At 50.5% G+C, this 10,634-nt stretch overlaps 1 protein-coding gene across 1 annotated transcript in view; it reads right to left on the bottom strand.

The window, feature by feature from the left end:
• Positions 1 to 2,003: 2,003 nt before the first annotated feature.
• Positions 2,004 to 10,634, bottom strand: part of CRY2 (cryptochrome circadian regulator 2) — a 32,407-nt gene continuing 23,776 nt past the window's right edge. Inside the window, exon 12 of the mRNA XM_019746397.2 lies at positions 2,004 to 4,210. The gene's annotated coding sequence lies outside the window, so the exon portion shown is untranslated. The remainder of the gene's footprint in view (positions 4,211 to 10,634) is intronic.

Below are 10,634 nucleotides of genomic sequence, written 5' to 3'. Positions count from 1 at the left end.
ACTGGGATCTGTGGGACACCCCAGCCTGACAGGTTTGGAGTCAGGTGGTGTGGCTTTGCGTTATGATGTAACAGTCCTAAGGTTTGGTTTTCTCACCTGTGAAATAGGGACAATAATGGTCCCTCTCATGGTTGTTGTGAGGATGAAACATAATACAAATGTATTGTCACCGGACGCTGAGAACACCCCATCTCCTGCTGGTATCCAGGTCTCACCCCGTCCAGTCCCGTTACCTTGAGGGCACCCTTCCAAGGACTATCCCTAGCGATTCTCCTCTCTAAAGATTGACTCAAGCCCTGCTTCAGCTCCAAATAGCTATTAATGGTTAACTGAACCCTTCCTCTTGGCTTGTTTCTGAGCTTCTCCTTTTTCACGTCAAGACTTTCCCAGATTTGTCCCTCTTCTCACTTATCCCTCAACTGCATTTCCTGAAGAGGAAACGTGCACCCAGACATCCATAGCTGGCCTCTCATATTCTAAGACAGGGTCTTTCCTTCTGCCCCAGCTGTGGTTTCTTCCTGGCCTTCTCTTCCCTAAGAGGGCTCAGCCTGTGAGTTCTTTGAGAGCATGGACAGCTGGACATGCAGGCTGCTGGTCAAGGTTAGGGCCCCAGCTTTGGTGTCATAGGGCCTCTGACCAAAACATCACTGGCTTTTCTGGCCACCTGGGAGAATCACACAGGTCCTGCCCTTCACCTCTCTCTGAAGCAGCAGCATAGCAAACTGCTTCACAGCTTATGGAACGTTATTTGCAAAGCTGGACTGCCAGTTGGTCAAGCCACCCCCTTTTCCTTCAGTGTAGCATACGGAAAGGAGCTGCAGGCAGCAGGTCTGCAGTGAACAACCCCCAGCTCCAGCCGTGAGAACGTCCCAATACCTAGAGCCAAAGGCCTTGGCTGCCTTTCTTCTCCCTGCCTAGATGGGTGGCCACTGTATCTTTCCTGCTATCTTGGCTCAGTCTCCTTTCACTAGGCCCGAACAGTAACCACCTGCTGTTATGGTGCCTGGATTTTCCTCCCAGGAAAGCAGTCTTGTCGTAGTGGCTAATAATTGTACCTTAGTGTGGAGTGTGTGCTTGTCTTAACTAGGGAGCGTCCACAGGTCAGGGGTGTGTGTGTGTGTGTGGGTGGTGGGGGGGAACAACTCCATCCTCCAGAACCTTTTGCTCAAGAACAAAGGTATCTTAGCTCTCCCAAGGCCAAGCCAAAGCCACATTAGAGAGCAGCCGGGAGAAAGGAGGGAAGGGCAGGACCAGATCTTGGTGGGAAGGGGGCCATCAGGAGCTTCAAAGCAGAGCCAAGAATGAGACGAGTTCCAGGGTCAAGTTCCTCTCTTTTCCTCTTTCTCACTCTATGCAGGGCAGAGTGTGATATTCTTGGGCCTTGCCTGACCCCCCTCCCACAGGAAGTTGGGGTACGGGCTAGCAATGCTCTAACTTCCAGTGGACCAAGGCTGGACACCTTCACAGGAAAGCCCATGCACTGTGCGCAGAGAAGGGTCACTCTCTGGCCAGATGGCATGAGACAAAGTCAGCATCCAGGCCCTGGGCTTGGCTGTGGTCCCATCTGGACCACCTAGCCAGAGCCAGAAGGCTTGCACCCCTTCCGCACCACAGCTGCAGCTTAAGTGGCTGAGTTGAGGTAAAGGATGGATTGAAGGCCCGGAGAAGGCCCTGCCCGACTGACCCCAGCCTGGGGATCTAAGTGGGCCAAAGGCTGGGTCTTTGCCGAATAGCACTCACAACCCTCCTCCTGGGCCTGGAATGTGCTATACCATTCCAGCTGATTGACCTCCAACTCTGACAAAGATGGGGAGCTCCGGATGCTCACCTAGGAGCCTCCGCCTTCCTCCATCTCTCCTCCCCTTCACCCCCGTGACCTCCAGGAGGGGCAAGAGGCTCCTGGTTCCAGCAGAGGCAAGACGGTCCGGCCTAAGGCTTCCTTCAGGCTCATCCTTATTGATGCCCACTCCCCAGACCTCCCACAAGATTGACGACAGCACAGCTTTGCTCATCTAGGATCAGACATTTATGAAACAAGTGAATATTCACAAACTGTGGGAGAAACACACCTTCCCAGCAATAGAAAATCTCTGTATAAAGTGCATTTTGCCTGTGACCATCTCTTACCCATGTTGGCCCTTGGATCAGGATTTGGGGCAATGCTCTATGGCAGCCCCCGGACACCTGGGCCAGGGGAAGGGAGGCACAAAGCCATTGTGGAGCTCTAGGCTACTGGATACACCCTCTCCTCACCCCACCCCTAACTCCAGGAGTGGACCGCTCCATTCCACTGGGAATGGGCCAGCATGCCAGGGAGGGTGAAGCAGGGGTAGGTGGTCTGGCCAGCTTTTACCTTAGGGAAGAGAATCATCACTCAATAAGCAGGGTAGGGGACTCATCCTGGTCTGAAGGAGCTGCTAACGAACACTGACGCTGGCCGGAGCCCTCTGGCCGGAGCCCTCTGGCCTTCTCAGTTTCTCAGACCAGCCCTTCCAGGCTTGCTCTACTCCCCTTCTGGCAATAGTCCCCAATTCTCTTTCTCCTGGCTGGGGCTAAGGGAACAGGGAAGTCCCCAACCCAATGCTTCGAATACACACCATCACCTGTGCCCTGCTCCCCCCACATAATTACGGGACATTTCTAGTGAGGGTGAAAAACATACAGCGGTTAAATTCTAAAGGCAGCTCTCTGGCTGAGAACACCTGAGGACCTCTCAGGAAGAAGCCTGTCAATGTGCTGGACAGCTGATGGAGACAGGGGCCTGACCCCAGGGTTCCGGTCTGAGGACAGGGGACAATGGGGGACAGGGCTAGGGCCAAGGGAGTTAACAGCTAGAAGACTAGGAAAGGCCACAGGGAGGTAGAGGAGAAGGCCCCGAGGCCAGCTTAATGTTCCATGTGAGGAAGTAGCCTCTCAGCTACGCGCGCATGTAGCTCACACACACACACACACACACACACTTTGTGGCTCAAGTGCAGGCCACAGCGGAAGACTGGCTGCAGCTGACCACACAGTGCTTTTCATTATGTCTTTCTCAACACGGGCCTTTGACAGTGGGAGGGTTGAGGTGGGAGGCACAGGCCACTCCTGGAATGTAAGGCCTTGACTTCTCCGGGTCAAACCTCCCACCTGCTACTTCTGGAAGGGGTGGTGTGCTGAGGGGTTCTTTACTTGGACCTTTCCCAACTGGCCCTGGCAGTCCTCACGAGTCCACCTGCTTGGGTCCTCGGTGCCTAGCTACTGGCAGAGCTGACATGGCAGCTTGGACGCTGAGCAGTCCTGGGCAGGCTCTGGACGCCTGCAGAACAGACTAGAATGGCCTCCCTGGCTGGCTGTCAGCTGGCCTCAATGGCAGCACTGTGGTGCCCTGGAGAATAGCCAGAAGAGCCAGGAACCTGGCCTCCTGCTGGTGGAGGCACTGGGTTGCCACAGTCAGCTCTGAGGCTGGCTCTCAGATTCTGCAGAATGAACAGTAGGAATTGGGATTTTATTCCCAACCTTAGGTTTTAAGCCCGAAAAGGTGGCTGTATTTCCTAGGGTATCTTCTACCGTACCGTGTATACAGGTACTGGTGTACGTACGATGGTGGAAAGTTTTCAGGTCTGTCCACAGCCTCATGTTCTGATCCAGACGCCTAAGGAAGGGTCTGGATGACCCAATGGCAGGGAATTTTTAAATAGGAAAGAAGCCAGGCCAGGTGACTGTGTCTGGATAGCATCCGTCCACTCCAGCCTGCTCAGCCTCCAGGGTCAGGAGGAACTCAGAAGGGCTCTGGCTGCCTTTAGAATCCTCTGGAGCCAGAAATGCTGCCCTCCTGCTCCTCCGTCTGATAAGAGGGAGGCAGGGAGGGCTGGGGGAGGGGCAGATGCCAGAATCCCAGCGAGGGCCCTACCACTCTTCCATTCAGAAAAGGTAGCTGGCTTGCAGGAACAGGCTGTGGCTGAAAGTCAGGCCATAACCTCTAGCCTGGTGTCTGAACGCTGAAGTGAAGCTGCTACAGGCCTTCTCCGGCCTAGGCAGCATTCAGAATCACAAGAGTGTAAATAGATGCATGCACACCCAAATAGGCACAGCACTCCTTCCTCTGCACACACGCGCGCACACGTTCGCTCCATCTCCGTCGGTGATCAGCTTTTCTGCAGGTTGGACTCTGCTGCCGGGGTGGCTGCTTGGACATCCGGGCTTCACTCACGGAGCCGAAGTGCTGCAGCTGAAAGAGAAAAACGAGTGCACAAAGGAGCATTCAGGAGGCTGCTCAGTTGCCCAGGGACCCGAGCTTCCCTGGGGATGCTCAGACTGGGAACTGGGAGGAGCCCTGAGTGAACTGCATGTGCCACAGTGCCTGGGGACAAGGTGGTTGCTGGGATGCCACCGGGTGACTGCACACTGCCCTCTGAGGTGCTGACGCAGAACAAGCTCTCCCCTGCGGACCCTCCTGCTCCAGGGCTGAGGGCAGCAGAGGAGGCGGAGATCGTGAGAGGCTCATAGGAGGCCCTGGGGGACACTTGCTCAGATATGACAAGGGCAGCTTTGGAATCAAGGCAGAGCGGCTGCTGCCAGAGATAGAGAGCCAGGGAAAAAATGGCTGGAAGGGAAGCCAGCCGGGACCAGTAATTTTGAAGATGAAGGCAATGACTGAATTTAGAAATTTCCACATATAGATAAAAGAACCCTGGCACTGCGCTGGGAGATTGAGGGGAGGAGAGAGGAGACACAGGATGACTCACTGTAAAGATTTATAACATCCTGAATCTGGGGCAGAGAGAAGAAATGGCCTCCTGCCTGATAACAGAGGCCAGGGTAAGCCCATCGTAATGCTGGGCTGCCTGTTTAAATAGGTCTAGTGCGTCCGAGAGTGTACAGAGACACTCAGCGTTCCATTAAAAGTTTGTATAGCTTAAACGTTGGTGCAGCAGAAAAATAAGAAGACTTACTGAGCCTACTACGGGTCTGGCACTACACACTTCTGTTATGGCTGAATTGTGTACCCCCCCAACTCCCAAATTCGTATGTTGAGGTCTTAAGCCCCAATGCCTCAGAATGTGACTGGTTTTGGAGATAGGGTCTTAACAAAGGTCAATCAGATAAAGTGAGGTGATTAGGGTGGGTCCTGATCCCGTATGACTAGTATCTTTATAAGAAGAGGAGATTAGGACACAGATACGCACAGAGGGAAGGCCATGTGAAGACACAGGGAGAAGGCGGCCATGTACAAGCCAAGGAGAGAAATGGACCCTGCTGTCACCTGGATCTCAGACTTCCAGCCGCCTGAACTATGAGAGAATACATTTCTGGTGTGTAAGTTGCCCAGTCTGTGGTACTCTGTGATGGCAACCTGAGCAAATGAATAATTTTGCGACCTCATTAATCCTGATGATACAGCCTCAGTTTTTATAGATGAGAAAACTGAAGCCAGAGGGGGATAAAGAAGTTGCCTAAGACTGCAGCATTCAGAAGTGGCAGAGCCAAGACGGGAAACCAGGTCTGTCTGATGCCCAAACATGTATATTTACCACTATGTAAGCTCTGTGCTGTAGTATTGCTCATTAAGACTTTTAAGAGGATATAAAAAGAAGAAATTCAACACTGTGGCAGGAAGACTAATATTGAGCAACATAAATGGAAGGTCAGCTGCTAACAGAAAAGGGGAAATGCTGTCAAGGGTTAAAGGCACTGGAGTCCGGAATTTAAAGTCAGTCTTCTGACACACGCAACGCTTTTAAGACAAATGTTAGATCTGAAGACAATTCTACCATCAGATAATTTATCTAGAAGCTGGGTGAAATAAAGAGCAAATGTAGGAGAGGGCACCTGTACAGGTCAGTACTGAGTGCCTCATTCTTTAAAACGTGTATTACTTTCAAAAATTTTTCCGTTTAAGCTTGTATAATAATAACCTAGCTGTATATTTTCACTATAAATAAACATGTTACTACGGTGTATATGTGTTTATTGAAACACGCTGACTGTGACATGTATTTCATACACAGGGCTCTAGCCTCTGCTATGAAGCCAGAGATGGCTATTCTTCTGAACCCGCCACCATGACAGGCTCCTCCCCATACTCTACGGCTCGTGTTTTCTCCGCCCTCAGGCATGGGGGCAGACAGAGTGCTTGAAGATTCATAGGTCGAGGGCTCTTACTCTGGGGTTCCTTTAGGGGCCCAGGGAGAGGCTTAAGGGGCAGTCCGTGAAGACCCTGACGTTCTGTGCACATTTTTCTCTGACTGAATAGGTGCAATTTTCTGGGCAGAGCCTCCACTCTTCTCCAGACTCTCCAAAACATGGGTAACCCAAAAGGGTGAAGAACCAGTGTCGCAGCTTAGAAGACAAGGCGGAGAGCAGCACTCAAGTGGCTATGATAACAATTCAGACCTCAGTAGACTGCGCATGATTTAGCTATGGGGCCGGCTCATGAAGGCAGGTGGCAGTGTCCTGGCCTCAGAAAAGCGCAGTGACCCAAGTCTCTCTACGAAGGGTTCAAAAACACAAGCACAGTAAACCAAGTTTTGGAATAAGCAGCTTTCACTGACTACAAAGCTAGTCCCACGCCGTTCAACGACTTACTCAAGGTGCTTAATCAGCAGCCCACTAGGCGGCCCCTGGGTTCTCGCGTGAGGGTACAAGTCTGCAGAAAAAGGGGGCTGGGGCAATCAAACAAGGCCTTGCAGGAAAATGATGACAGCAGCATGAAAGGAAAGGGAAGAACAGCCAGGGGAGGAGCAAAAAGGAAAAATCTACTCATGAAACATGCAATGAAAAGTCAATCTCTGGATTGTCTGACTCTCTCAAGCTGTCATTAACATAAGAAACACAGAAGCAGCTGGAACACAAAATAAACGAATGACTGCCTCTGTCTGTGTGTAACGTTAGTTAGCATGGCCCCTGGGTACCTGTGCCCTCACACCTCTTCCTGTCCGTTGGATGCTAAGAAACCCAAATCTGTAAGTCTGCCCTTCCCCCATCCAGGCCTGTGAGGTGTGTGGACAACGTGCACGCATGAGCTTGTGTCAGCAAAGGGTACCGTGCTAGCTCGAGGCCTGGAGGAAACTGTTTGCAGCCTGTAACCAAGTCTCAGCTGGTACCCTCTCCCCACCACACTGGGCGAGGCACTGCGCCCAAGAACTTGAGACGGGCAGAGAATTTGCTACCAGCTCCCAAGCTAGGAGCAGGGAAGTACAGAGGTGCAGTTGGGCCGTGATGGGGCACAACGCTAGCTCTTAAGCTCAGTCTCATTCCTCATGTCAAGCCCACCCGCACCTTCCCTGCACCATACAAATCATACAGCAAAGGGGAGGGGACCTCAGTCAACAGCTACTGAGTAAATGCCAGGGAAAGTGCAAGGGGACACTGAGTCCCAACTTCTCATTTCCAGGTCAGGCACTGAGAACCAGAGAGGGGAGGCGACTTGGGCGAAGGCTCCCTGGCAGTGAGCGGCAGGACACTTATCAACTTGAGAGTAAAGCTGGGCTCTTTTTAGAAAACCATACCGCCTCCGCTTCTACTGTGTACCATTTTACAGATTGCCTAGTGCCTTTCACATATATTATTTCATGTAAAGAGGGCTCTACAACTAAAGAAGTACCAAAAAGGCTACTAAGAGATTCCAGGAGTCAGGTTTTCCTCAGTGAAGCCCTAGGGCTATCCAAGCTTTGGTGAACTGTGGGTGGGGGAGGGGAAGAGGTGATCCTCGGCCATGAACCTTTTGTACTCAGTGGGGCTTCTCTCACCAGATCACTCTGTACCAGCAGAAGGGCAAATGGATCACGTGAGCTGTTCCCCCGATAGTAAAATAATTGGACCAATAAGAAAAATCTGTACACAATTGAGGCTAATGGAATCCTGAGTAGTCAGCAGCTCTAGGGACCCTGGGATAGCGGCTGAAAGGATAGCTATTTGGGAGCCGGCTTATTTTTCAGTTTGGTGAACATTGTACAATGAAACCAAATGCAGAACAGACCCTGGTGTGAGGCTGAGGTAAGCATGGAGCGTCCTGATATGAGGGCATATGTTCCCACAAGATCACTTTAAACTACAAATCACTGTCTGCCCAGTGAACTGCCACAGGCCTGAGGCGTTAGAAATAACAGTCACAAAACTAGAGAGCTCACAGCTAAACGGGGCCTCAAAAGGTCCAGGGTGGAGCCTTCGGGCTGGTAAGGAGTGATTATTCACACCTTACAGCTAAAGCACCTCAGAAAGTTATGTATCCTGCCCCAAGTCACACAACTAAAACGGACAGACAGGAGGGGAGAAAGACACAAGCCCCCTGCCTCTCAGTGTGATACTGTATCAGCTTCGGTCACGTGGCCACGGCTCTGTGGTCCACTTAGCCCAGTATGCTGGCTCTGACTGAAGAAACACTAACACAAAGAAACCCTGAGAAGCCTGTGTGCAAGATGGCAATGTGATTTCATCTGTGTGGTGCTTTTTACTTATTCAAAGGCTTTTCACATACAGTTTTTCATTTTCTTTCCCTAATGTGTATGCTGGATGGGTAGGGCAGGTGACAAAATGCTATTATCACTGTTTTACAGATGAGGATGCTGAAAATCGTTAGCCCAGGTGCTACCACCCGCATACAGTGAAGCACAGGTGCACTCTTTGCTCTCAAGGTATCCAAAGAACACAGGTGTTTTTTCCCCAGTCTGTCTTGTTTTCTGACTTCCTGGTCCCCACTTCCAACCAATTAGCCAGGATTAAGGGCCGAGTAAACCTTGCGATTCATTCCTTAAGGTCCCCACAGGCTGATGGAGAATCTCCTGGACTACAAGGCAAGAGATAGCGCTGACCTCTGCACCCCTGTAATGTCCCCTGGGAACCACTGCTACAGCTGCTCAGCTGGCTGCTTCCCCCACCATTCCCTCTGCGGGTCCCAGCCCAGTGCCTGGTTAATCTTCCAAAAATGCCAGTCTGATCATTGCACTCTCCTGCTCCAAAATGCTCCTTAGCTCCCAGAGAGTATATATACCAAGGACTCATCTGCCTGACATTGAAGACCCTCCATGATCAGACCCAACTGTAACCTTCTGCTCTTCTAAAATAATAACAGTATCCATAATAACAACAGCTACCACTTACTGGGTACTTATGAACCTAGGAGGCCAAGTGTCTTTTATACTAAGAAGACACTGGTAGCTGCCTCTCAGTATCCACACTGCCTAGAATCTCGGTTTTGTTCCGTGGGTCACGGGCCTGGTCCACACAATGGGTCGTGGTTGGTCTAAGTCAGTGATTCTCAAAGCACAGTCCCAGAACAGCAGCATTATCAACTGCTGGGAACCTGTCAGAAATGCAAATTCTCAGGTCCCACCCCAGACCTACAGAATAGAAACTCTGTGGGTGGGGCACAGCAATCTGTGGCTTAACAAATTCTCTAGGGGATTCTACTGCTCACTCAAGTTGGAAAACCAATGGTGTAAACCAATCCTGACAACGGCGTCCCTATTTCCCACCTCGGGTGTGGCTTTATGACTCAGTTCTGGCTCCTGAGACCAATGTGAAAAGCTGGGGGAGAGGTATTCTGGGAAAGCGTTTATTTTCTTGATAAAAAGGAAGAAAGGTACCCCCCTGACATCCCCTATAATATAAAATTGCAACCTCCACTGTGCCCCAACCTTTACTTTCTACATTCTAACCCAACTTTATTTTTATTTCATACCACTTATGGCCTCTGGACATGTTATATATTTGTTTATTGCCTGTCCCCTCCCATTAAGATGCACCCAAGAGGAAAGAGATTTTGTGTCTTGTTCACAACCATATCCCAATGCTGACAACCGTGTCTGGCAAATTGTGACCCCTTGATACATGTTTATCGAATGAACGAGTGTAGCTGTCTCTGCTACTCCTTCTCTTTCTTGCTTTGAATGAGGAATTGATGGCTGAAGCTATGGCATCCACCTTGAGACTACGAAGCCGGAGCATCTCAGGGAAACCAGCGACAGTGTTAAGCCAGCAAACGCAAACCAGAGACACCCAGCTCTGGGGCCTCTTGTTGGATAAGAAAATGAATCCCTATTTGTTTCAAACACAGTAGTCAGGTTTTCTACTCCTAATAGTCCCACATATTCCTAACTGACACTTACAGTTACTCATTTAAGCTCTGCAACAACAACCTAATTTATAGGTGAGGCCGCTGAGTCTCATAGTTAGGTAGCTTGTATGTCACATAATCATTACACTCCTTGCTGAAACGCCCTCCTTGCTGCCTATGTCCAATTCATCTTCAGGCCCCCTAGTGTAAACTCCTGCGTTGCATCCCCTGATCACTGCAGCCCACCCACAGCGGCTGTGTGATAAGTTTGTAGAGTCTATATCATCTGTCTAGGAATCAGGTTACTTGTCTTCTTTTTCTAAACAGACTATTAAATCCTTGTGGATAGGCATCATATCACATTTTATATGTCTTATGCTCCCCTTCTTCACACACCTGTCGGCAACAATTTCATGCTGAATTGGCTGCCATTAGCTGAGAAACCTTGACGCAGACATTTAACCTCTCTGTTCTCTGGTCTTCTCACCTGAAAGTCAGAGTATCAGCCTGGCAAGTTCCAGATTTGCAAGACAGAATGAACTTTGCTTAGTGTCACAGAGCTCACAGATACCCAGGAGAGCGGTATCTAAGGTTGCCT

Source organism: Rhinolophus sinicus, linkage group LG06 (assembly GCF_036562045.2).
Source record: "Rhinolophus sinicus isolate RSC01 linkage group LG06, ASM3656204v1, whole genome shotgun sequence".
Lineage (NCBI taxonomy): Eukaryota > Metazoa > Chordata > Mammalia > Chiroptera > Rhinolophidae > Rhinolophus > Rhinolophus sinicus.
This window is presented reverse-complemented; position numbering and strand designations above follow the sequence as displayed.